Consider the following 26,010-nt stretch of genomic DNA (forward strand, 5'->3'; position numbering starts at 1 on the left):
AAATTAATTTATGACACTGTATATTATTTTTATTTATTTAGAGAAGAAAACTTGAATTTATAACTGCCGTATTTATGTCATTAATAAATAACATAAAGAGCAGAGGACCCAAGTTGAACCCTTGAGGGACACCCAAAGGGGTGAAATATTCTTTCGCTGCTATAACTGTCTACGATCGCTCAAAAAGCTCGAGAATAATCTAGTTAAATCATCCGAGCAACCGAGGTTCAACAATTTTTTTAATAATAACACATGACAAACTCTGTCGAAGGCCTTCTCAACATCTGTATATACGAAGTGTACCTGAATTTCCGCATCGAGAGATTTTGTCACCGTTTTGGTGAAAGACAGAAGGTTAGTAACAGTGGAACGGGCGGAATAATATGAAATTAAAAAAGGAAGTAGTGTAACTACAGCGACTAAAATCATTTTGGGAATTTATTTATTAACCCATTCCCGGTTATGACATTTATTTTATTATGGTTATGAAATTTATATTTTGTGAATTCTCATCTCAAAAATCAGATAATTTCTTTAAAAAAAAAAATATTTTTTTGTTAGAAATTAAATTAGTACGGATATACTAAAATGTTTTACAGCGGCTGCATTTTTTTTATACCGCTGTATAGGAAAAGGTGGGTCCGTGCCAGATTTTAAGTAATTTAAAAAAAAATACTGTGTCTAGGTAGTAGTTAAAGACGCCGAAGATGATAAAGAAAATATCAAAATAGATACAAAAATATACCACACTTCACATAAACGAGAAGGCTAAGGACCAATAGAATGGTAAAACTAATAAAGACTAAATTTTCACTAGTTACTAGTCGTTCTTGGTACACACAAAATAAAACCTAATAACTCGATCCAAGTTTTTGTATGTCTACATTGAGACGCAAAATATTTTAGAATCTCTCAACCATTCGAGGCACGTATCGGCGGTGTATGTAATCTCGATCGATCAATCAACGATTCAGATGCTGTTTGAGATTCAAAAAAAAATAAGGGAGTCATGTCAGTACGTCAATTTCGAGCAAAAGTGACAGCCGCCATAAGTTTTGTGTACGTCGCGGATTTTGAGCGACGTACGAGTATTTTAAAATTTATGGGGTAGAGATTTTTTATTTTTCGGTATAATATGAACTGACGTCGTTATTAATGGGCTTGTGTTTGGAAATTAAATACGACCGCGCATTACAGTGTTTCTCAAAACTTTTTTCTTTTAAACTTATAGCTACACAACCGCAAGCTCCACAACAACGAACGAACTTTCCCTAACTTTCCCCAAGAGCTTTTCACGTGCAACTAAGCAATAACCACCCTTCTAACAATGACCACCAACTGTCTACTTCCTGCTACTAGGTACCTCCGTTTGATTTATAGCCGCAGCTTCGATTCCAAGACATTTAACACAACGGCAACAACAGTAACGACAAGGAGAAGCGAAAGATTACCTATCGAGCGTTAAACCGCAACCAGTTAAGTCTCAATCGGAGCGGTCATCCCACGTGGAGAGACGTGTCAGATTGTCATCGGAGGGGTTGGGCCGCTTGACTGGTTTCCACCGACGAAAACATTAACAACTTTCCATATATTTAAAACCAATTTATCTCTCTTGCGCCACCGACAGACTGTGAAAGATTAATCGTTGCAACATCTCTCGATACACACACCTCTTTAGCGTGCGATAAGATCTTTTTTGTTGCCATCCTGTAATGAGTGTCAAATTGACCCGATTTTTTGAGTCATATCGATCGAGCGAATCGTTGGAAATGTTGTTTTGAAGTAACAAGTAATAAGCAAGCCGGCGATAATGACAAATAATTGTTATTGGCTTAAATAAGTATGGCAATAAAGCGCAACGAGCTTAGTCGTTTATTAAAATTACTATAGTGTATGTGAATTTACGAAATCATAATCATTTTTCATAAAGTCGTTAAATAGACGGCTTTAAAATATTATGACATGAAACTACGATCAAAATAATAAAGCGTAAATCAAGCATAACCAGATATATTGATTGAAAGTTATTTTGTTAACCATTAGTTACTATATTTTATAAAGCATAGTTAAAATACCCATAACAATAAAATATGATACTTAATCGACAAACATATTTTGCAATTTGAACCATCATTAAACATTCTACCTGTTATGTTTTAAAATGACTGGAATATAATAAATATTATTAATTATGAGCTAAACTTAGACCCCACTAGATTTATCGTAAAATAAATATATATTAATCTAATACAACTCAGTATAGAAAATGTAGATTAGATTATTTGTATAATTTCTATATGGTCTTGCGATGAATTGATAATGCATTTTTATCTTTAATTGTTTTTGTTACAAAGATAAGATAATTCAATATATGTGAAAATTGGTTTACTTTGAATGGTCTTACTTATTAGAAAACTCTTCTATTATTTCTGTATTTTTTTGTCAAAATGCATCATTTTTAATAATGTTCATAATATGACTATATATGTACTTAAAAATCACATTAATTTATGATATAATTATTGATTACGATATATTATTGAAAATATAAAATTTAAAATGTAATTTAAGCAAAGTTTTTGGTACAAAATAGTAAATATTTCAAGTACAAAAAAATTATGTTCAAAAAATCATTACAAAAGATATCATTATTTATTCTGTCGTTATATAGTAGTATAATAATAGGTAGTAATACATATAATATATTACTGTAATAATATTTTTTATAAAAAAACTTATTGCTACAAAGACTGCGATGAAATCATATAATAAATTATTTTTAGAAAAAAATATAATAGATAAAAAAAATGCTTTTAAGAAACTACATTTTAAAATATTAATAACAATAGTATGTTACTCTGAGAATGTATCGTTTAACTAAAAATGAAATTCTTCTGGACATGAATAAATAAATTGAAAACATCATCGCAGTAAATTAATTATATAGTCACAATTCAGTAAAGTAGTGATAATGTGCGCCTAGTAATACATTCTTAAATCAAATATAGTATAGACTATAATAACAAAAACTATAAATTTGAAAATATTTTCATATTAATAATTTAATTAGGTCTACTGCAAAATTCATAATTAAATTCTAGGTGCAATAACTCAAGTATAAATTAATTAAATACATATGAGACATCACAGTAAGGGACCGTTGTTACCCAAATGTGATAAGGATGTGTTTGGAACCACTTTAAAAACATAACATAACAACCACTAAAAAAAAACGTTATTGCGATAACAGCTTTTTCAAAAAATATACATAGTTGAGAGGTTCCTAAAAAATTCTCCGTCCGCCAGGCGCTATGGATAGTAACGGATTCGAGCCTCAACTAGACAGTAGATCTTGGGTCGTCGATCAGGGCATAGAATTTGGGTCGCCATTAAACTTCAATTCGAATTTTAGAATACCCAATATATTTGTCTATTCTTAAACAATTAATATTTACTTGAAATTTCATTAAAAAAATATTTTTTAAAAACCCTAATAATAAAGATTGATCTTATAATGATAGCCATTTTTGATCTACAGCCCTTTTTTATTTTTGTGTTTTTTGTAACAGCCATAGCCATAACAACTAATAGCCGACAGACTAAATAATGAAGAAAAAATACTTTAATTGCCGAAATTACATAAATTATTCATATTTCCGAGTTAATATTGTGCAGCTGTGATTTTTATTGATTTTTTAATATAAATTATAATAAATTTTAATGGTAATATTTTAAGAGGGTAACGAGTAATTTTTTGCACCCAGTATTTATAATTAAAATTAAATATTCTTACTAATAGAGTTTGAAACACCAAATGCTCTATTATTTAAATAGTCTTCATATTTGTATAAACCTGTATGTATTATTCAAACTATATGTTACGGTTATTTATAACTTCATGAATATATTCAGATTTTCAAATGAAGTTGAATTTAAAGAATATTTGAAAATTCTAGTCTCTATTGAAGGCCTCTTAGCAAGCCACCGAGGCATCGGTCCGCCATTTGTCAAGCTTTCGTCCCTAGCCGACTGCTTCCATAGAAGCATCCACCGCAGATTTTTCGAAACCGAGCTTTAGACTTTAGTTTATCTTATTCAATATTTATAATACCCTGAACCAATTTATCGACTCTTAAATTAATTTTTATGAGAATATTATAAAATAGAGTCTCTAACTCCAGCCACGCGATTCTCTACAGTATTTTTAACATTATTATGAGGTTTTGCATTACTTTGAATATTCTTTTGCCAAAATATTTATTGTACATATATAAGTTTTGTCCCAAAATTATTCAAAAATAAAACTAATAAATAATAAAAACTTAACAAAATATTCTTTGGTAATTTTTATAAATTATTTTTTATTATTTTAGCATTTATTTATTCATCTTAGAATAAGTCTGTAATATTATTTCTTTATAAAATACATAATATTTTACCAAAATGTATTTAACAGATATTTTCTAAGGTACCATTGGTAAATCTATTTATGAAATAGAAGGGTACTAAAAGATTTAGGAATTGAAACTGTTTGAGGCTGCAGCCTGAGAAGTTTTTTTTAGAAGCTCAACAATGAATCTACGCCCGCATTTCTGGCATACCACAAACCACGTCACATGGCGCGTCATCGAGGGTCTGTGCCCCGAAAATATGCTTCGTAAACATGTCCCGAGTAGAGTAAGGTTTTTGCTGGATGTTTTTTTTTTTGTATGCTATATTATAAATTATTAATTAAAAAATAATATTGTCCATTGACAAACATTCAGAAATTATATTTAATTCTATTAATAAATTATTTCCTACGCTACATATCAAATGGCATTTTAAGCAATCCTTCAAATACAAACTGGTACTAGTAAACCATTAGCTAAGAATACGTTTATATTTAGATTAATTTTGAAGCGGAATTACAAATTACATCTGCTTTGAGACTGGCAAGTGTATCTTCAAGTATTAAATAAAACATACGGAAACATGAAGTCCGATTCCACACGCATCATACATGCAGGTGAGCGAACACATTTTCTAAATGGAAAATTCTGACCCAGAACTGCCTATCATAAATATGAGAATACGTGCATGTTAAGCGCATTATGGTTTAACATACATAAATAATAATTATGTAATTAATTTTCAGTTTTTATTCAAGTCACAATCCTTTTTGGATTAATCTCTTTTGATATACACCTAGTGCACATTGTTTCACAAATTCAATACGCGGTTTGAAATTCAGTAAAAAATACATTATATTTACATCTCCTTTATAGAACGTTTATTTAACTTGATTGACAAGATAATTTACGGAAAAGAAGCCATAAACATAAACAAGCCCAAAAGGAACTCGGATCTATCAAAAATGTGCAATATGACGCGATTGATTGTAAAGGCATTGAAAATATACATTGGCTGGAACATCAGATAGCTTTTCTAAACCTATCGATTATTAACGTATTATTTTTTTAAACCCAAGTTCTCTTACTCCAGGATGAAACAAGCTACAAATGTAGTCGCTCAATGCTCAAGATGAACGCTTCTTTCATTGTCAGTTTGATTATGATAAGCGACCACGGAAAGTTCGCCCATCAGAATAAATTTAACATCATACGTATCATCGATATACTACTTTGTAAAATTATGCAATACTTGTACAGTCTTGAAACACAAAGACAAACATCTTCAGATCGATCGATTAGCGAACGCATTCTGCAGTCGGTCGACCTTTGAGAGATACCTATAGAAGACCACTCCTAGAAACTATACATCGTCGTGCAAGCAGCTCCAGTATGCGGCCGCTATTATGCATCAATGCTTCCTCTTCCCACACCGAACAGTGTCACAAAGGTCGTTTCGCGTTGACCGTAAACGATGGCTAAACACCTGGTCGCAGATGGGTGCATATCGATAGGAGTCCTCCGTCGAAGGATCATTGCGAGATTACACGAACATCTTCCGACGGTGGTAATGTGTAGAACTCTATGGAAAGAACGCGTGCCCGTTATAGCTAGAGAGCATGCACGATCGAGTGCGGTTTCATTTGCATAAAGTGGCATCCGCTGCTAAACGGAAACAGAGGATTGATAAACCATAGTGGTTAAGTTCCATCTGGCGGCCTTGAACCAAAAATGACATTTTAGGTATATTTAATAAATAAATTTATTTTATTAAGTTAATAAATGATTCATTTTTTTTATTTTTTTATTTATTAAAATTATAACCATCGTGACCTGACAGGCAAACCTAATGCGTCACGATAGTCAAAAGTACTAATACATCAAAAATACATACAAATATAAACAAGACAAAACAACAGACACAAATCACCTCAACAGGTGTGCATTGTCCCATACGAATTGAACCAAAACTCCATAAGTGCAAGAGAAAATGTCAATATTACTATGGACAGAATTGAGCAGATAAATAGCCTTGGCCAGAGAAGAGTTGGCAAGTGCTCCAGTTCTACACTTAATAGTGGACGCGACCGAGAACTATATCCACCTTCAGGAGCCCACATTTGAAGCTGCTCGAGCACTGAAGGATTGTCTACGATGCCCTTGAGCAATTTCCAGAAGTGTTTAATTACATAAATACTTCTGCGAGTCGACAAAGAAACGTATCCCAGGGCTCCCAAAATAAAAGCACTGGGAAACAAGAACGGATAATACCCGTATTCCTTCAAGTATAAATATCGAAGAAATTTACGTTGTACTTTTTCCAGCTTCAATTCATTACATTGATTCATTACGCCTGGGATCCAAATGATGGAGCTAGTTTCTAGTATGCTGCGGACTAGAGTATCATAAAGAGTGCGCAATACTAAAGTATTCCTGAAGTAACGCGCATTTCTCAAGATAAAACCGAGCATTTTTAAGGATTTGCTATGAGTCTCTGCAATGTGCTGGCTAAATTTCCAACGTTCTTCGAAAGTCACTCCTAAATCCTTAGTTGAAGAAAACCTTTGCAGAAAATATCCGCCTAGATGGTATGAATATTTTGCCGGCGTTAATGACCTTGAAAATGAAATTGTGTGACATTTCTTTACACTGAAAGGCAATTGGTTATAGCAAGCCCATTTCCATATAGAGTTGAGATCCTCCTGTAGGTCGAGGGAATCAGAAATCGAATGTATTTTCTTGTAAATTTTCAAGTCATCTGCATATAATAAAAAATCTGAATGCTCTATTGCTGTTTCTATGTCATTAATGAACAATAAAAACAACAATGGACCCAAATTGGATCCTTGAGGTACTCCAATAGGGGTCTTATATCGTTCTGAAAAGGAGTTATTATACTTGACGAATTGATATCTATTGGTCAAGTAATTTGAGAATAAATTTATGAGATCTTCAGAAAACCCGAAATTAGATAACTTTTTTACAAGTAAAGCATGGTTAACTTTATCAAATGCTTTTTCAAAATCTGTGTATACGACGTCCACTTGTACACCAGAGTCCAATGGTTTTGAAACATAGTTAGACAAAACCATTAGATTAGTGACAGTGGATCGAGATTTACGGAAACCATGTTGTTGGTCGAGAAGCATACACCTGCAATGATTAAAAATGTATTTATGCAAAACAATTTCAAATAATTTTGCAGGTGATGAGATCAAAGCTATTGGCCTGTAATTGTCAATCTGAGATTTGGGACCCTTTTTATGAATCGGAGTGACTTTTGAACATTTCCACAATTCTGGAAAACAAGAGGATCTCAAAATTAAATTAAATATAAATTTTAGAGGCTGTAAAATACCAGACTTGCATCCTTTCAGAATGTAGCCTGGAATAAAATCTGGTCCCGAGGTAAAAATGGACTTAAGTCTGCTAAATCCATATTACATATCAACCAGACTAAAGGTTTTGATAGATAACAAAGATGACCATGAAATCATATCCAAATTTCATTCATTCATAAAATCATATCCAAACCAGGCGCGTGCAGTGAGATACTTTCCGTTTTTCTCGCTCGCGTATTAAATGACAAGCGTGATTGAGAGATAAAGGGCATACGGACCACATGCCCTTATCTCTCACTCACTCTCATCACTAAACACGCGAGCTAGCGAAAGGAAAAGTATTTCACCGCACGCGCGTCGAGATACATAAAATGCGTCGAGCCATTTTTAGTTACATGATTAAAATTACTCGCTAAAATACCCTCAAATCAATTGATACTTCCTTCTTTACACTACATCGTTATCATTCACAACACACACCAAAGACATATGGCCCCATTGATGCGCATTTTGGTTTTTAATTTATGGTTCATCAAGCATGTTTATATGCTCGGTCACGTGGCAAAACGCCGTGGCGATCCCTTTGAGTCAGCCATGTGTTCCAGCCCCTTCTCCCTCATGCCACAAACACCAGACTCAATATTTACGTTCCTAAACGACCACCACCCTTTGAAGTCCCCAACTAAATATAGCTATGGGCAATCGCAAAGCCATCGGGGAAAAGTTGCACAATGGTGGCGCGACGAGAAATGGTGTTATGACACATTTTCCACACCACACCAAATCGAGTGGTGTTCGGTATGGTCAACCTGCGTCATTGTGGAAAGATTGAATGGAAAATGGCACGTAGACCGAAGATCCATCGTAAACAGAACGGAAGGGTGATCCTTTAGAGGAGTTTCCGTTTGAGCAGCGGGTGATTCAGTGACTCACTTGAGAGACTTGTAAACTTTTTCCTCAGTACTACAGTACTACTATTTATTTAATCCTTAATCCAAAACAGTTCGATAGTACATATCTATATGATTTATTGTTGATACGATTTATAAAAATATTAATACAAACAAATAAAAACCAACTTGAATGTTATATATGTATGTATGATTCGCAACATTCTGTTCTGAAAGTTTATATTCGATCTTAACACTGAAAGTATTTAACTCCCTCGTTAAAATGTCGTTCCACATCCAGATTACAGTCAGTTCCGGCGTCCGTGAGCTGATCGTGTATTTAGTGTTAGACCCGATTAAGAACTGGTGAAAAGAAAGAGTTTTATGACTTGAGTGAAATTCTTGGGACTATAGGTGAATTCCAATGCACGAGAGCAGCTCGAGAGTTCGTTTTGAATGGTTTTAAGATGCAGACGGGGTCAGTCGCCTTCCGGCAGGTAAAAATAGTATATTTTTAAGTCGTAAGAAGAATTTTCTTTCCGACGAAGCACGTTTCCGCACATTTGTGCGTGATGCAATTAATAATAATGATGTTTTGAATCAAGGATGTGTTATTATATTACATATGTGAAGTTCATCTCCCATGAATTGTATGGCGCGTGTGTTGGCATATAAGCATCGGATGTTTGGGTTAGTTAAGAAGATTAAAAGGCGTTGTTCGTGGGTTGAAAAAATAGAAAGGGTCTTGGCGATTGATTGGCAGGAGGGTAGGGCATGAACGGATCGATCGATGGTGTTAAATGTCTGTTGTGGTATAATAAAACTTTAATATTACTACAATTTAATACACTTTATGCAGTGGCATCAATTCTTTAATTTAAAATAAGTATTTTCTATGTAATTTATTCAAACACAGCTTAACTAAACATCACATCTACTACTCAATCCATAAAATTAAAAAACAAATTAAAGATTACTTGAAATAACCCGTTTACAAGTAATGCACAATAAAATATTAATAATTTTCCCGGTACAAGTTCCTGCAAATTACTGTATTCATAAAAAAAAATATTTTTAAGTATTATACACATCTCTTTCCTGTGCTAAAATTTTTAGTTTTGACAAAAAAAGTGACCACAGAAACAGTGTTCTTGGACATTGCTAAAGCTTTCGACTATGTTTAGCACACATGCATTATATATTAATTAATTTACATTAATTTTCCAGTAACTTTACTGAAAATAATAAATTTGCTTTTTAGCAGTGGAATCTTTCAAATTAAAATTTAAGATTATTTGTGAACTTTCATACCTTTATCTGTAGGCGTGCCCCAAGGTTTAATTTTAGCATTTTAATTTAATCTTATCAAAAAACCCTAGACATACTTAAAAACAGAATAAAAATTACTAAAAGAACAATGTCACTTTCTTCCTAACAGAACTGATAGTAATGGGTAATGCTCATGCTCATCCTCCAGACCTTTAAGACGACCCACTGGAGGAATTCGAACTCATTAAAGTTTCTTCCTCTCAACACCACTTCATTTCGAACTTCAAAAAACTTTAAACCAAATCAATATTTCAGTGATGTTTCAAAGTGACAGTATGAACAAAACTTACCCTCACGTCGTGAGCTACCTCAAGATCATCGATTAAGCGTTGGGGTTGCCAAGAGAACCCTAGATTCTGTTGGAGAAAACTGTAGCCTAATTGCGTTAACTGGTTTGCTCATAAAAGGGAGTCGCCAATTATCGATGAATTTGTGTCCTTGGGGAAGAACATGCGACTGGAGGTGAGGAAGAGAACAATATTCAAGAGTTGGTAGAGCTAACCACCAAAGAACTACAGGCGGCCCTCGACTTTCGAACGTTCGACTTTCGCACAATTCGCTATTTCGCATTTTTTTTTAAAAAAACATTTTTTTTAATTTTTTTTTTTTTTTTTAATTAAATAAAATATAAACATGAGTGAGAAACGGAAAAACAAAAATAAATCAAGGACTCATAAACTTCACAAGATTCAAGACAAAGATGGAAATTATTAGACGTTCTGATAGCGGTGATACTTTTGCTTCAATCGGACGTTCGTATCATACAAACAGGTCTACGATATGTTCAATTTTGCAAAATAAAAATATAATTAAGGAATACGTTAAAAATTGTGGAAAATAAAGATATATTTCCACAATCTTTAAAGATATGTTTCCAAAAAAACACAGCAAAAAAAAAACATAGATGAAATGGAAAATCTTTGTCATCGTGGATCGATGACCAACATCAAAAAAATGTCCTTTGAGTATTTCAATTATTCAAGCAAAAGCTCTTAGTTTGCCTAAAGATTAGAAGGATAAATTAAAAAAAGATTTTAACACGGTTTTTCAAGCAAGTAACGGTTGGGTTTTACAATTTTAAAATGAGGTATTCCTTTCATAATATTAAATTTACTGGAGAATCGGCTGATGCGGATAAAGATGATGCAAAAGAATTTATTTCCTAATTATCAAAAATGATTAAAGATGTAGAATATTCCTCTAGCCAAATATTTAATGTAGATGAGACAGGTTTATTTTGGAAAACTCTTTAACAATGAAAAATATTAATGAAGCCTTCTCGCATCTTGACAATTTTTTAAATATTAAGGAAAATTGTGATCCCAATGGAGAACGCATATCTAAAGTGCGTGGGGCGATCAATAAAAACATAGCATGTTATAAAATACTATATGAAGAAAAGAAAAAGAATAGTGGAAAACAGTTGACTCTTGATAACTTTTCAAAGGAAACACCCGCAAACCCCACTTAAACGTGTTTCTTAAACGCCTCTTAAACATCTTATATTTACTTGATAAAGAAATATTTTAAAATACATACAATTTCAATTTTTTTACTTCCCTCGACTTTCAAACATTCAACATTCGCACACATTTTCAGGAACCAATTATGTGCGAAAGTCGAGGGCCGCCTGTAATAGATCTGCATCGCGAGCTACAACACAAGGCTACAGAGGAGGATGGTAAAGAGGGTAAGAAGTTATAAATTTTATAAATATCTCAAAAATGAGATTATGGATATCTGTAAAATTTCGTGAAAAAGTACCCGAGTTATAGCAGTTCGAGGCATGAATTTATTCAATGACAATAAATTTTCGCATCATAAAAAGAAGGCAAAAGCAAGTGTCATTAATAAATTTAATAATAAAAAATGTACGTGTATTTTGTAATTTTTGGGTTTTGGAAAGAATCTAATTCATTTTTCATTCTTTTTTATGAGGAAATTTGAAATACAAACAGTTTCCGAAACGAATTATGCTCGTAAACGGAAGTTCTACCACAAAAAACATAAAAATCTAATAAATCAATAGAAAAAATATATATCAATAAAAAGGTGATTTTTGTTAATACAAACATCCACCAAATCTAAATAAGCAGGTAAAAGATCATAGTCTAGGAAATGTAGATATATTTTTTTTTAATTCTTTTTAACAACAGAGTACTTCGCTTTACTTGGATTCCAGATAATGGAACTAGATCTAGACAGCCAATAAATTATCGAAGTGACACGCGCTCCGCATAACGAAGCCGAGCCTCCTTGACGCCTTATCGTAAACTTTGGCGATGTGCATAAAAAATAATCGTAAGCGAATTCCACCGGGTAAGAAAATCTGTAATGACACTTGGCGATGCTGAAAGGTAGTCGATTGTCGATTGACCACTTCCACACAGACTCCCCGTCTTTCTGAGTTATTAATTGCCGCATGTGTGTCGTTAATAAAAACCCAGATCCCTTTGGTACTCTAGATGAGCGAAATACTCTTTAGAGCGACGATTGCAATAGCTCACATATTGACGACGTCCACCTAATAATAAGTGAAAATATGAATTGACGATCCCTGCCTGCTGTACATTATTTTTTTACGCGAGAGATTAAATGCGCCCTTTTTAGAACACATTTGCTTTCACAAGCCACGTGTGGAAGAAGAAGCTGGATGCAATTATTTACATGCATGCATGCGAAGCGAGGGTTGTCCTTTATGACTGTTCAAATAATAATTACACCATGTCAGTGGTAGTGGCAGCAGAAGCGCGACTTTCTTATTTGATTAATGAAAATCCTTTTCTAGAGCGTAAGAGTTTTGCTCCCCGTCGACGCTGATTTATATTCTTCGAGAGCATCCTTGTCGGCGTCGGTATTAAGTCCTGTCAAGCGTTTAAGATAGCCCGACTATGTGTACAAATAAACGCAATTAAAATAGCATATAGCTTCTTCCCTCTTCGATTTAGAAAGAGGGTTCTTTTGAGCATTAACGCTTCGAGAAGGGGAGAGACTAAACTCACTAAACTATTCCACCAAAGCTCTTTCTCAAAATAAACGCGTGGGTCTGGAGATTTATTTTTATTGTAACTCTATATTTAAATGTACTACGGTTCGATTTAAAGCTAGGCAGTGTTATAAATATGTGGATTGTGTACGTGAGTGCTGTATGCAACATATTAAATCTCGGAATAGAACGAACAACTGACTGTTTGTCGTTGTATAAATACTCATTAACCCTGGATGATATCCTTATGGCGAACAGAAGACATTTGAGTATTTTCGTTTGAGATGTACAAAGCAAAAATATACTCGCAACTAGGGATTCCAATCCCGGGCCAAAATTTTGATCCCGGGATTTCGGTATTGCAATTAGTCGATCCCGGGATCCCGGGACCAGTCCCGGGATAATTTTCATGTTATTTTATCGATAAAAATAATTTAAAATGAATAATACAATATATTTTTACATCTGTTTATTATAACGTACAATGTATAAAGTACGTATAATTTTAGTTTTGGACTTAAAATAGAAAATAATATAATAAAAATAAAAAAGGGAAGGTCTTATACATTTATTTGAGAAGAAAAAAATGAACTTTTGACAATGTATGTACATACTATGTACATTCATAGACACAATTAATGGAAAACATTATTTTGAATAAAACTCACGAAGTAACATCAAAGCTTCAAGTGTTTTATCATTTAGCCTTGATCTGATTTTGGTTCCTAAGCAGCCTGCTGCTGAAAAAGCACGTTCAGACTCACAGCCTCAAAGATTCACAGATGACACGTGCAACTCGCGCAAGTTTGTACACGAAATATAACGATGTTGTCAATAATAATTCGATTGTGCTTAATAAATCAACCAATCCGAAAAATTCGGGATTATGTTTTATAATCCCGGGACTCATCGGGTATTGAAAATCGTTCGGGATCCCGGGATTGGAATCCCTACTCGCAACAAAGTATATGTTGTAATTCTAAAATAAGTATTTTAAATTCTGATTCGACGAATCTCATTATTAAAAAAAATATGTATGTAACATCAAACTACATTTTTGTATTTTTTGAGTAATATGAGAAATGTTTAGTATGCATACCTAGATGTACCTAATCAATAATATGATCTTTGTTTTGTAATCGAGTCGAAAATGTTTATAGTGATTAGAGATTAAATATATTTGACAGCTATAAGAAAAAAATGTCATGAGTGGAGACAACTGTTGATTGAATATTTTCATCGCATCAAGCGGAATTTTGAGTCATCTTGATACGCCTTATGCCAAATTTCAGACTTAATATTTTTTTTTCTCGTCGAAAGAGCCTAAACACGTGTGCAAAACGTTGAGTCAGAAGTTCCGCGTTTGCAATCGCGACATCCCGGAACCCGAGGGCGTTGACGTACGTGGAGGAGCAAAACATACAAACGTACACACAACGCGCATGTGAAATAATAAAATTCTCTATCTCTCTCTCATTAAAATTCATTCAAGCCGAGAGAAGTCGCGCAATTCATCTTTCAGCTAGCATCACGTGGGAAGAAAGGAGTGAGAGGCATGATAAAAAGGCAGCTTATCGACAGTTTTTCCTACCACTTGGTGATTCTGGTCTCAACTGAGATTGATAGCTGGAGATCAGAAAGCGAAAGAAATCCAACGTTCCCAATAAGGCTTACATGTGTGACACAACATTAATATCTCACTTACTAACGATAATAAATAGCCAGCATGATAGATTAATGATTTAAGCCCGTGCAAACTTTTATTCTAATTTTCTTCTAATGTCACCGTTTATATCTATATATACATATGAAAAAAATATTTTTATATAACTTGGATGGTTTATAATTCTAGAAGAAGAAGTTATTCACAGTACATTGCCATATAGATGTCATTCTAACGACCATTTCAAATAAACGAACTCGTCTCAAAAGTAAGAACAAAAATAAGAATCTTTAATCACTTATAAGCACCCATATACACTACTATTTATGTGGAAAGGAAGCGAGGCGTTCTACCCTGCGCACGTCATAGACGCTCAAATTCTGAGAGAGACCTCACCATATGCCCAATGCCCTCTAAGGATCTTTCACGGACATCATCCTTGCGCCAGCTTCTCCACCACTGTTTGGAGAATAACGATCTCGCCCACCATAGTAGTAGCAATATGTAATATAATCTAATAAAATTCTCACTAGTTCCCACCTGCGTCTTACTGGCTGCGAAGTCACAGCCCTTAGGGTTCCTAACACCCGAAAAATTGATTAAATCCCAATGGATTATCAAAGCACAAACAAAACCTTGATAGCCTTATTATACAACTTAACAAATTTATTTTTTAAAAATTCGATTTATTGTAAAAAATAGAACACATATGAATTGCCTCATGAAAAATATACTAAAATCTACTTTCAGGCATAATAATAAATTGAGGTGAAATTTATTTAGTATTACGGTTTAGTGTTTAGTTTTAAAAAAATACTAAACCTACCCCGCGTTTTTTATCACTTAATTGATTAGTGATTAGTTTGGCACCGGTTTGTACGACTGCGGCTCTCACTCGCGACAGCTTAGGTAGGAGATTGGGCCTAGTTTCAGTCGCGCGAAAATTCTGAGCAACTAATGAAAGAGAGCTGGTCTCCCAATGCCCAAAAAACAGCTTTTCCGTCCTTATATGTGTGCTTCTCCAGTGATTATTTTTTGATTTCATGAAAATAATTCAATAAATAACATTGCCTATGAAAAATATAAAAGTAGAGTGCGAAAGCTACTTACAAATAAATATAATTCTGATCAATCAGCTAACATTAGCCTAATACCAGGATTCTATATAAATATATATTTAACTAAAGTCAAGCTAGGTCGTACATGTAAAAAAAAGTAGCAAATGTCTTGGGTACGATTATCGCATTAAGACTTTAGATTGCATCATAAAGTCGGCATTTGGCGAGATACGATATTGTGCATTATAATAAACAATCTTATGCACGCATACGCTACTTATATATGAAAATATTTAAAAGATGCAATAAAAATGTTCACGGTCGCGCTCGTTGCACAATGACTTCATCTCCCTCTCGTTATGCCATAATCGTTTGTGCCCACGATTAAACGATAATAATTTTGATTTAACGCAAAAGACTTTTCGGTTTCTAAAATTGAAGCGTGAATATTAACTGCCATAATCATAGCGATTATATCTCAGAACAGTGATGAATCGTTAAAGAAACACACGCCTTAGCACATTCATTTTAAAAAAATTTTACACAGATAATCCACTACAAAATATTTATTTGAGTTAAATAGTTATTTTCGTCCGTCGCGGTGTTGCCAGAATATTGCGTGGCACCAGAGTAGCCAACTTAATCAGCCCCACAGATATTTTTTTTGACACTATTTTACCGAGTTTTCTCACAATTTAAGCACCGAGTTGGTATGAATAGTGCATATGGTTTATAGCAGGCATGGCGAACCTAGGGCACGCGTGCCCGAGGTGGCACGTTTGAGAATTTGGATTGCACGCGAACGATTTCCAAGTTCAAAAATATTTTTTAATTTGAAATTTAAAAATTAAAATCTTGATTAAATAACCCGTGAATTATTAATTTATTTAATTTTATTAATTATCAAATGTTTTCTAAGATAAACGACAATCGTTTTAAAAAAATAATTATTTATTTTTTCTATCTTGGTAATTTTTTTACTCCTTGGGCACGCCACGCAATCGAGGAATAATATTTTTTTTTTTTTTTTGGAGGATTTTTGGCACGCGAACCCAAAAAGGTTCGCCATGCCTGGTGTATAGTATATAGTAACCATTTATTTTTAGTTAATCAATACTAAACGCTACTCTTCTTTTTTGTGGGACATTTCAACCATATTTATAATGACCAAATCACTCATTAATCTTCAAGATTTGATAACCCTAAGGGGTGTGACTGCGAGTTACTGTATTGGGCAAATATCGTTTTCTCCGAGCAGTGGTGGAGAAACTGGCGCAGGGATGATGTCCGTGAAATATCCCTGTAGGTTAGTTCCTCTTGCTGCGATGGTCGTGGTGTGGAGTCACAGGCCGTATCCTTGAATCTGCGAGTGTTTGCCGGTGTCACATTGAAGACCAGCCTTATGTATTCGGGGCTGCAAAGCATGCTGACCAATCACAATCATGCAGCGATCATCCAGCAAAACGTTGCACTCGCTTTTTAAAACAACAAAATATGTATTCACCTTTAGAAAGTGACATTTGCTTGATGGACATCTCCGAGGTCGAATTGTGCAACAGGAATGTTGTGGTCTTCCGGTGATTTCGTTTCAAAGAAATATTCATTCACTGCACCGGAGAATCCTTGCGTGTTATTATTAATGGGAAATCCTTTTTTTCTAGTCGTAACGAGGGCCTTTGTGTAGTCCCATCCTTTACACTATATTGTCTTGTTACTTTCAATTCTCATTAACGCGAATGTCAAGAATAAGATCCTCACAAATTTTTGATTTCGTATTATCCAACAATAAAATCAAGACTTCACAATAAAAAAAAGTGTCCAAAGATTTGAATTCAGTATTGCCTTATATTTGTAAATTACCCATATAAGGTTTTCGTCGATACGCCTCAACAGCAATATTGCGCCTTCACCCTCACCAGCTGTAAATCAGACGCTTTTCGTTCAATTCACCGCACCATTAAAAGTCGTGACATTTTCGTTACCTGATTGCATTATCATAATGCATTGTCTCCTCCGTCCGGGGGAAGAAGTTCGAACAATTATTTCGCTCTTGATTCATAATTACCCCGTTTTTATTATCATCGTCGAGCATTTGCATACAAAAGCTCGTAAATTAACCGTTTACGTTCTCTGTGAGTACAGGTACACATACTCACATATTTTTTCCAATATGTACGGTCTTTTTTCTCGACGCCTTCTCGCGCGAATTTATTTCGACGATTATCGATTTTTACATAGCGCCCACTTAAAATAAATTTCGCACGGCGGAAAAGTGAAACCCGACGGCTTATCTTCCATATATCTCTTTTATATTTAATTATACTACGATAACGTATCCGAATTTTATTATTTTCCTTCTCAAGAGATCGTCGCTTCGAGTGGAATTTTTAGGCTTCGAAGGATACGCGCCGTTTTGCATATTCGTGTCATCCTGGTGAGTGGGAGTTTGGGTCGTTGATCTTTCTGTCTTCCCCTTATTTGATTTTTAGTAAGAAAAATGAGTCTTTGTTCCAGAGTTCCTTTCACGAGTTGCAGTTAAGATATAATAAATCTAGCCTTGATCGTTGCGGTCCAGCGGATGATGATTGTGAAATCTGTGATGCCTGTCGCTCTGATGTGTTTTTTTTTTAGTAAATTACATCAAAATTGATTTAAGCAAAGTATTGCTAAATTTGTCTGTATAGTTTTTTTCCACAAAAAAGCGTTTTTTTTTTTGCATTTTAAGAAATATATTTATATAAACACATTGTTGCTGTTAAGCATTTATAACTAACTAGCAATGTACTGAATAAAAAAACCAATGGTTAGTTAGATTATATTTCAATCTAATTTCGATATTGGACTGTTTCATCTATAGCAGTATGCTATTATTCTTCAAAATCATAAGATATATCCCTAATCCTTGGTTAGATTTCGTGGAGCTTTTTATCACTTATTCGAAGGTATGTGTATTGTTTTTTGAATAATTACCTAGCCAATTAACTATCAACTTTCGTGGTGAAATTATTTATAAAAATTATAATGCCAAATCTTCCACAATTTAGTTTGAGTAAAAAATGCGTCATTACTGTATTTTCGTCAATTATGTTAACAACGATCAAATTTTACAGTATGTCAAGTATAACCATTCAGTCGAAATGGCTGCAATAAATCCGTTTAAGAGACCAAAAAATAACAACCCTTGATAAATAAAATCGAGCGATACTGCGAATGTTTACGTGAATATTTCAATCTAATATTAGCAAATCAATTACTGAAGAAGTCATATAAATGCGAAAAAAACCCCTTGATTTGCAGAACATACGCAGAACAAATGTTCTAAATCTATAATTGATTCCAGATTTGAATAAAAAAATATGAACTGGCGAATACTTTCACAATATGTATTAAATATAATATTTAAAACCCAACAATTTAAGTACATAATTATCCGCTCTATAACGGATAATAAACATATAATATTTTTTTAATAAGGACACGCGTTTTTTGACCGCTCAATGCCAAACCGTTTGTCTCCTTCAAAAATCAGATAAAAGAACAATGAGCAGCCATAACGAGAGAAAAAATACGTCACGTAATCGGCAGGAAACAGCCAGACGTAATAATAATAATATTATTTTCATAATAACAATAACTGACGAAAAAACTTAATATGCGATTCTCTCACACCAACCGGTGCTAACGAATAAAATTTTAATATTGAACCTGAATTTTTACATAACAAAAAAATCAAGAAAACTCGCACGCTCAGCTCTGGGAACTTTACACTACAAAAATGCATTACTATACTAATAAAACATATTTTTTTATTACTCCGAAAGAATCGCACAATAAGTTTGAGAACAACGCAAAACATCATTCAAACAACGTTCCGTTAAAATTATATTTTTTGGGTCGAGAGAATCGTGGAGTCATTGCGTTCATTAATAATTCTGAAACATTGTATTATATAATGTCTAGGCGTAGAGGTGTAAAGGTTCCGTTTTTGTTAACGAGACAATGGGATATCCTTTTATTTCTTAAAACGGTATCTGGCTCGTATGTGTGTTAAATATAATTTTATACAAAATTTTGATTACCAATATTATAAAACGATGTCGATTACTGGCGATAAATCCGTAACGGCCAGATAAATACGAGATTTTTTGCGGTTCTAAGAAAATCGCAAAATCTAACGCGACTATAGCACGTACCATAAATATTTGCACGAAGATGATATGAGTCGTATGGCTATAATAATAAAATTCCTGTGTTTATAGTTAAAAACGCACGCTTGATTAAACACGGTCTTCGATAAAACGGATAAATAAAATTTTAGTTAAGAAATAAAACATAAAAAATCGAAAATAAACAGTACGCCTGCCAAGCTGGCACGCGAGATATTTCAAGAGGCCTCTTTAATGTTATATACTTATTTGTTATCCTAGGTACATTCTTACTAATATTAAAATAAAATATAATACATTGATATTACTTTTAATTATTTCTTTTCCCGTATATAAATCCACTTTTCACATTAAAAGATACTAGTTAACTATATACCCTTAACACACGTCTACGCTAAATTACTTATCTGTCATCATCCTTCTATTTTATAACTATTAAAATATTTTTATCACTGATATGAAATGAAGCATTATTTTCTAAATTACTTTCCAAACATATTTATTATTCTACCTAATACACAATTTTTTTAACATTGTAATCAATTTTATGTGTCGTATTTATGTATAATACATTACAAGCTTTCGTTTATATTTTTATACTATTTATAGAATTAAGTTTTTTTTTATTTTTTCCCGTTAATTTATAATATACTTCAACCAAAATACAATGTTACTCAAATTTTCGAATAATAGATTATATTTACACTATTTTTATAATCACAAATTATATTAATCTAGAACAAATGTTATTGATACATTATATAAATAATATCGGTCCTAATTAAAAACCTTAAGGAACTCCTTTAAAAATTACGTTTATTATTAAAATTAATATTTTAACTGTAATTCCATTACCTACTCTAAAACTTCATCAAATAAACCTCCTGCTAGTAATAAATTTATTAATATATATCTATCCATTGTTTTAAAGGTTTTCATATTGACAATATCTTACTTCGAATATATGATATATGATACTAACCTAATGTATCTAGTGATTTTTTTTCTATATCAATTTTTTACATATTATTAGACAAAAAAAAATATAGTAAAAAAAAAGTATTATTTTCAGATGCAACTAATAATATTACACCAATATTTGGTTTTCAATGACGATAAAGTATCTTTTATGTGTGATAACACTTTTGTTTTGTAAAGATTCTAGTATTTCCAGCACATTAGAACTACAACTATTTCCGGCAAATCAGTAACTTTTCTTTAATCATGGACTGTATTTAACAATTTTGAAAGTCCAACATGTTGATAGACATAAGGACTAGAATATAATGATACTAAAGATAGTGAAAATTATTCTTCGATTTAATAATCAATAATAAAAAGATGAGAATAACGAATACGACTATGATGATAAAAAAAGTGAACATAGATTACATGATTACACGTATTCCAAAGATTGCAAAAGTATTTAAAATATATTGTGTATTTAGAATTTTTTTATTACAAAAATATATACGGTTATTGTTGATTTTAGATTACAAAACCATATGAAATACCATTGTTGTTTTGAGAATAAAAATGCGCTAATAATTCACGTGATACGTAATGTAAAAATTCGGATTTTTTTCTATAACCATGAGCTGCACTACTATTTTTTGAAGCCTTACATCATGTAATGCCTGCACTACACTCTCTGAAAGTTGGCTAAGGTTGGCCAAGGACGGAGAATATAGTGGGTTACTTCGGTCGAGTTCGGTTCTGCCCGCTCTAAAATCTCTCGGAAGTTGTCCGAGGTTAGCGAGAACGGGAGGTAAAGTGGGGGTAATTCAGTCGACTTGGCCAGCTTTGAACGCCTCCGAACATTGTCGGCAAACGGACCGAAGTCAAAGGAACCGAAGTCGGAGCTGCTCTTTCGAGCGCGAGCGGTGAGATACTTCCCCTTTCGCTCTCTCGCGTATTAAGTGACGAGAGTGAGAGAGATAATGATATGGTTTTTCGCAAACTGAGATAGAACGAGTAACTCGGTTCAATTTCAGTATGCGCGTATGCGTACTATGGTCAACGCGCATGTCGAGCGCTGCATCGTAGTCACGTAGTCAAGTTATAATACCACATGCTTATCGGGGACTTCAACAGACTCTTACTGACATCTTTGAATATTTTAGGGCACCAAAAGGGATTAATTATATTTTTGATAGTATATTCTTCTAACAGATATCGTTATTATATTATTTTCACATAAAATTAAATATTTAAAAAATAATTAGTCGTACTTGATTTTGTTAAAAAAAATCGTTTCGAATATCCTTATGTATTTTCCTAGATCGGTTTATATAAATGTCATACCATAACGAATTCTTATTTAGAATCGATGACGACAAATTCTAAGATAGTCACAGATGTGGTGTTTGTATTCTGAAGTATCATTTTTAATGCCTTATGGCATTTTGCAAAAGCCGACAAGATTTTGCGTAAATTGAATATTTATGACCGAAAAGTTCTCACTGATATTGTATTGGTGAGTGCCCACACAAACGTTTATAATTATCAGTAGCGTAATTTAAATAATAAGACAATTTAAAAATTGCGATTATTTGGCACATTTTACGATCGCGCGCAAATATGCCAACTGTACGTGACAGCAGCCGCCGTGCGAACGTCTTTCGGCGACCTCGGCCGACTTCAGTTGAACTTCGATTCGGACAACTTCCAAAGAGTGTAGTGCAAGCATAAGAAATAAAGTATTTGAAGGACAAGAAAAAATTATGACAGCAATGGTAATGATAGTATACTAGATATTAATAACGATGATTTATCGCATCGATAATCGAGGAAATAAAGATGAGAATAACGTATGCAACTATGATGCCTAAAAAGTGGACATATATTACCTGATGGGAAAAACAATAAAAATTGAAAAAGTATTAAAAAATATCTTGTGTATCATGAAAATGTGTTACAGGAGTTAAATAAAAAGTTTCATAGTTATTATTAATTTTAGATCATAAAACAATTATGGAATATCATTGAGAATTTGAAAATAAAAAAATACGCTAATTGATCTGAATAACTATTAAATATCAGTGGCAGCTTTAAACGGAAAAAAAACAGTTACATCATATCATTTTATAAATTTCTTCAAAATACTGGTGTACTCCATCATGGAGAAAAATAAGATTTTTTGCCCAATTGCAAATAAATTTGAGCAAATTAGCAAACATTTATCATTTTGTTGAAGATACAGATGATAATATGTAGAACAAATAAAAACTTACACAAAAAATTATATTTTTCTTGTAGAAATCTGGAAGTAATTGTGATAAATATCTGATTCTAACTAGAGACAAATTATATGCATCCTAAATTAAGTAGCATATAAAAGTATATTTTATGAAATGATACATTTTTGATATTCAATTGTTAAATATTAACTGTGATAATTGATTTTAGGCTGTTGTTGCATAACAATATAAACGAAACAAAAGCAGAAACAGCACAACGAAATGAGCGAAATAGATTACATAATTCACAGTCACGTGCTACTGAATCGTCACAACAACACAAAGCACGAAATGTAGCAAGTCCTATTCATCTAGTTAGATGAATAGGACAAAATTTGTATATGCTTATCGAAATTAACAACGCATGCAAATGAATCGATTGCATAAATTTGCAACACTATTGCATTTTAACATAATTCTGAAGTTGAATATAGGGGGGAAAATATTCAACACAATTTAATTCATGTAATTTTAATTAAATAAATAAATGTGTTTATTTCATTCATATACATAAATTCTCAAATTTAGCAATAGCGAAACATTGCTAAAATTAAATTAAAATAAAAAAGGTAAGGAAATGTGTTTGATTGAAATATAGCAGTATATAAAAATATGGAAGAATTAGTTATATTATATATAAATATATATATATATATATATATATATATATATATATATATATATATATATATATATATATATATATATATATATATATATATATATATATATATATATATATATATATATATATATATATATATATATATATATATATATATATGTATATGTATATGTATATGTATATGTATATGTATATGTATATGTATATGTATATGTATATGTATATGTATATGTATATGTATATGTATATGTATATGTATATGTATATGTATATGTATATGTATATGTATATGTATATGTATATGTATATGTATATGTATATGTATATGTATATGTATATGTATATGTATATGTATATGTATATGTATATGTATATGTATATGTATATGTATATGTATATGTATATGTATATGTATATGTATATGTATATGTATATGTATATGTATATGTATATGTATATGTATATGTATATGTATATGTATATGTATATGTATATGTATATGTATATGTATATGTATATGTATATGTATATGTATATGTATATGTATATGTATATGTATATGTATATGTATATGTATATGTATATGTATATGTATATGTATATGTATATGTATATGTATATGTATATGTATATGTATATGTATATGTATATGTATATGTATATGTATATGTATATGTATATGTATATATATATATATATATATATATATATATATATATATATATATATATATATATATATATATATATATATATATATATATATATATATATATATATATATATATATATATATATATATATATATATATATATATATATATATATATATATATATATATATATATATATATATATATATATATATATATATATATATATATATATATATATATATATATATATATATATATATATATATATATATATATATATATATATATATATATATATATATATATATATATATATATATATATATATATATATATATATATATATATATATATATATATATATATATATATATATATATATATATATAAATTGCAGACTATAAAGTCTAATATATCCAATAAAGTAATTAATTATACAAGATACCCCCAAATTTACCCTGCAAAACCGTAATGTTGTCAGAGCACGTCCGAAACAATGCCTCGTTTCATGCAAGGATGCCAGGATGACAGGAGACAGGATTGAGTCTCGTTTCCCGCAATTAGCCAATTGACAGGGATTGACGCGCCCCTCGACCCTTCTTCGTTAGGCAACACACGACCGGGTGTTCCAAAAAAAGCATGTCATATCAATTTGCACACAGGCGCCGCCGTAGCGCAAGCAACATATTTTTTTTGTTTATCGAACGACTCGCCGCACCACAACCGGAATATTAATTATGAAGCAATATCTTGGGTAACCATCTTGGGAGAGAAGGTATGTACAGTATGTGTGCGAACGCAGATAAGACACAGAAGAAAATTCACGAGGGAATTATTGGAAGGTTGCGGAATTCCGCTCGATTTAGGAATTTTTCGAACGGTCCATTGTTACGCAAGAGCCCTTTGACATATTGCGCGAGGTACTATTATATAGATGAGCAGTCGCTGTTCCTCTCCCTATATTTTATACGCCCTTCGTTTCTGGTGATATGAAAGGAAATTAATTCGAAATTCCCCTCACTGGATTCCAAGCGATTGAATACCTTTAAGAATATTTTTTAAATCATTCATTTCCTACAAATTATTATTTTACTATACTAATTAAAAATAGCCATAAATTTTTAACTATTTACAAAGAGAAACGTTTATCGCGTTAAAGTTCTAACGGTTAGATAATCGTGGATAATAAAATTTTAATTAATTAATTATAAAACACTTAAACAATCTATAGTTTGCCGGTAGTTAAAATAAATTGCAATTACACGTTTTATTATACGTATCGGATCGTAAAATCTTTTGACATTTTTTAGTTCATTTAACACCATAAATTTACTATGAAATTAGTGCTGTTCAAATTTACACCACTATGAAAAGATAAAAACAATTTTATTAAAAAGGTTTGTTTGCTAAAATAAAAAACATAGTTCTAGTTCGCAAGTTGTGTAAGCAAAAAGAAATTTGTCCAAACAGCGCATTTTTTTTAAGTAATCACAAAATCATAAATTTAACAAATAGAGTTGGAATTGGATAGATGTTACAATTACTTAAGATAGAACCTAAAAATAGGATAAAATCCGTATTTAAAATAAAGAGATCCCTGCTTACAGTCAGGACCACCGAGAGATCCACTGAAAAAACAATGATTCCGGACCTCAAAAATTATATTT

General features: G+C 32.0%; 1 protein-coding gene and 2 long non-coding RNA genes across 3 annotated transcripts in view; 1 reads left to right on the forward strand and 2 right to left on the reverse strand.

Annotated features, from left to right (window-relative positions):
- Positions 1–26,010, reverse strand: part of LOC148238520 (GAS2-like protein pickled eggs) — a 161,264-nt gene that overhangs the window by 111,127 nt on the left and 24,127 nt on the right. The gene's annotated exons all lie outside the window — the stretch shown is intronic.
- On the forward strand, positions 10,539–16,359 carry LOC148238524 (uncharacterized). Its single transcript, XR_015811470.1, has 2 exons — positions 10,539–11,561; positions 15,693–16,359. It is a non-coding gene; the product is annotated as an uncharacterized LOC148238524 (long non-coding RNA).
- LOC148238525 (uncharacterized) lies at positions 11,869–16,388 on the reverse strand. The gene is made up of 2 exons (XR_015811465.1): positions 13,892–16,388; positions 11,869–13,241 (listed from the first exon to the last, which is right to left on the reverse strand). It is a non-coding gene; the product is annotated as an uncharacterized LOC148238525 (long non-coding RNA).

Source organism: Plectrocnemia conspersa, unplaced genomic scaffold (assembly GCF_051122295.1).
Source record: "Plectrocnemia conspersa isolate PC_06_02 unplaced genomic scaffold, ASM5112229v1 ptg000001l, whole genome shotgun sequence".
Lineage (NCBI taxonomy): Eukaryota > Metazoa > Arthropoda > Insecta > Trichoptera > Polycentropodidae > Plectrocnemia > Plectrocnemia conspersa.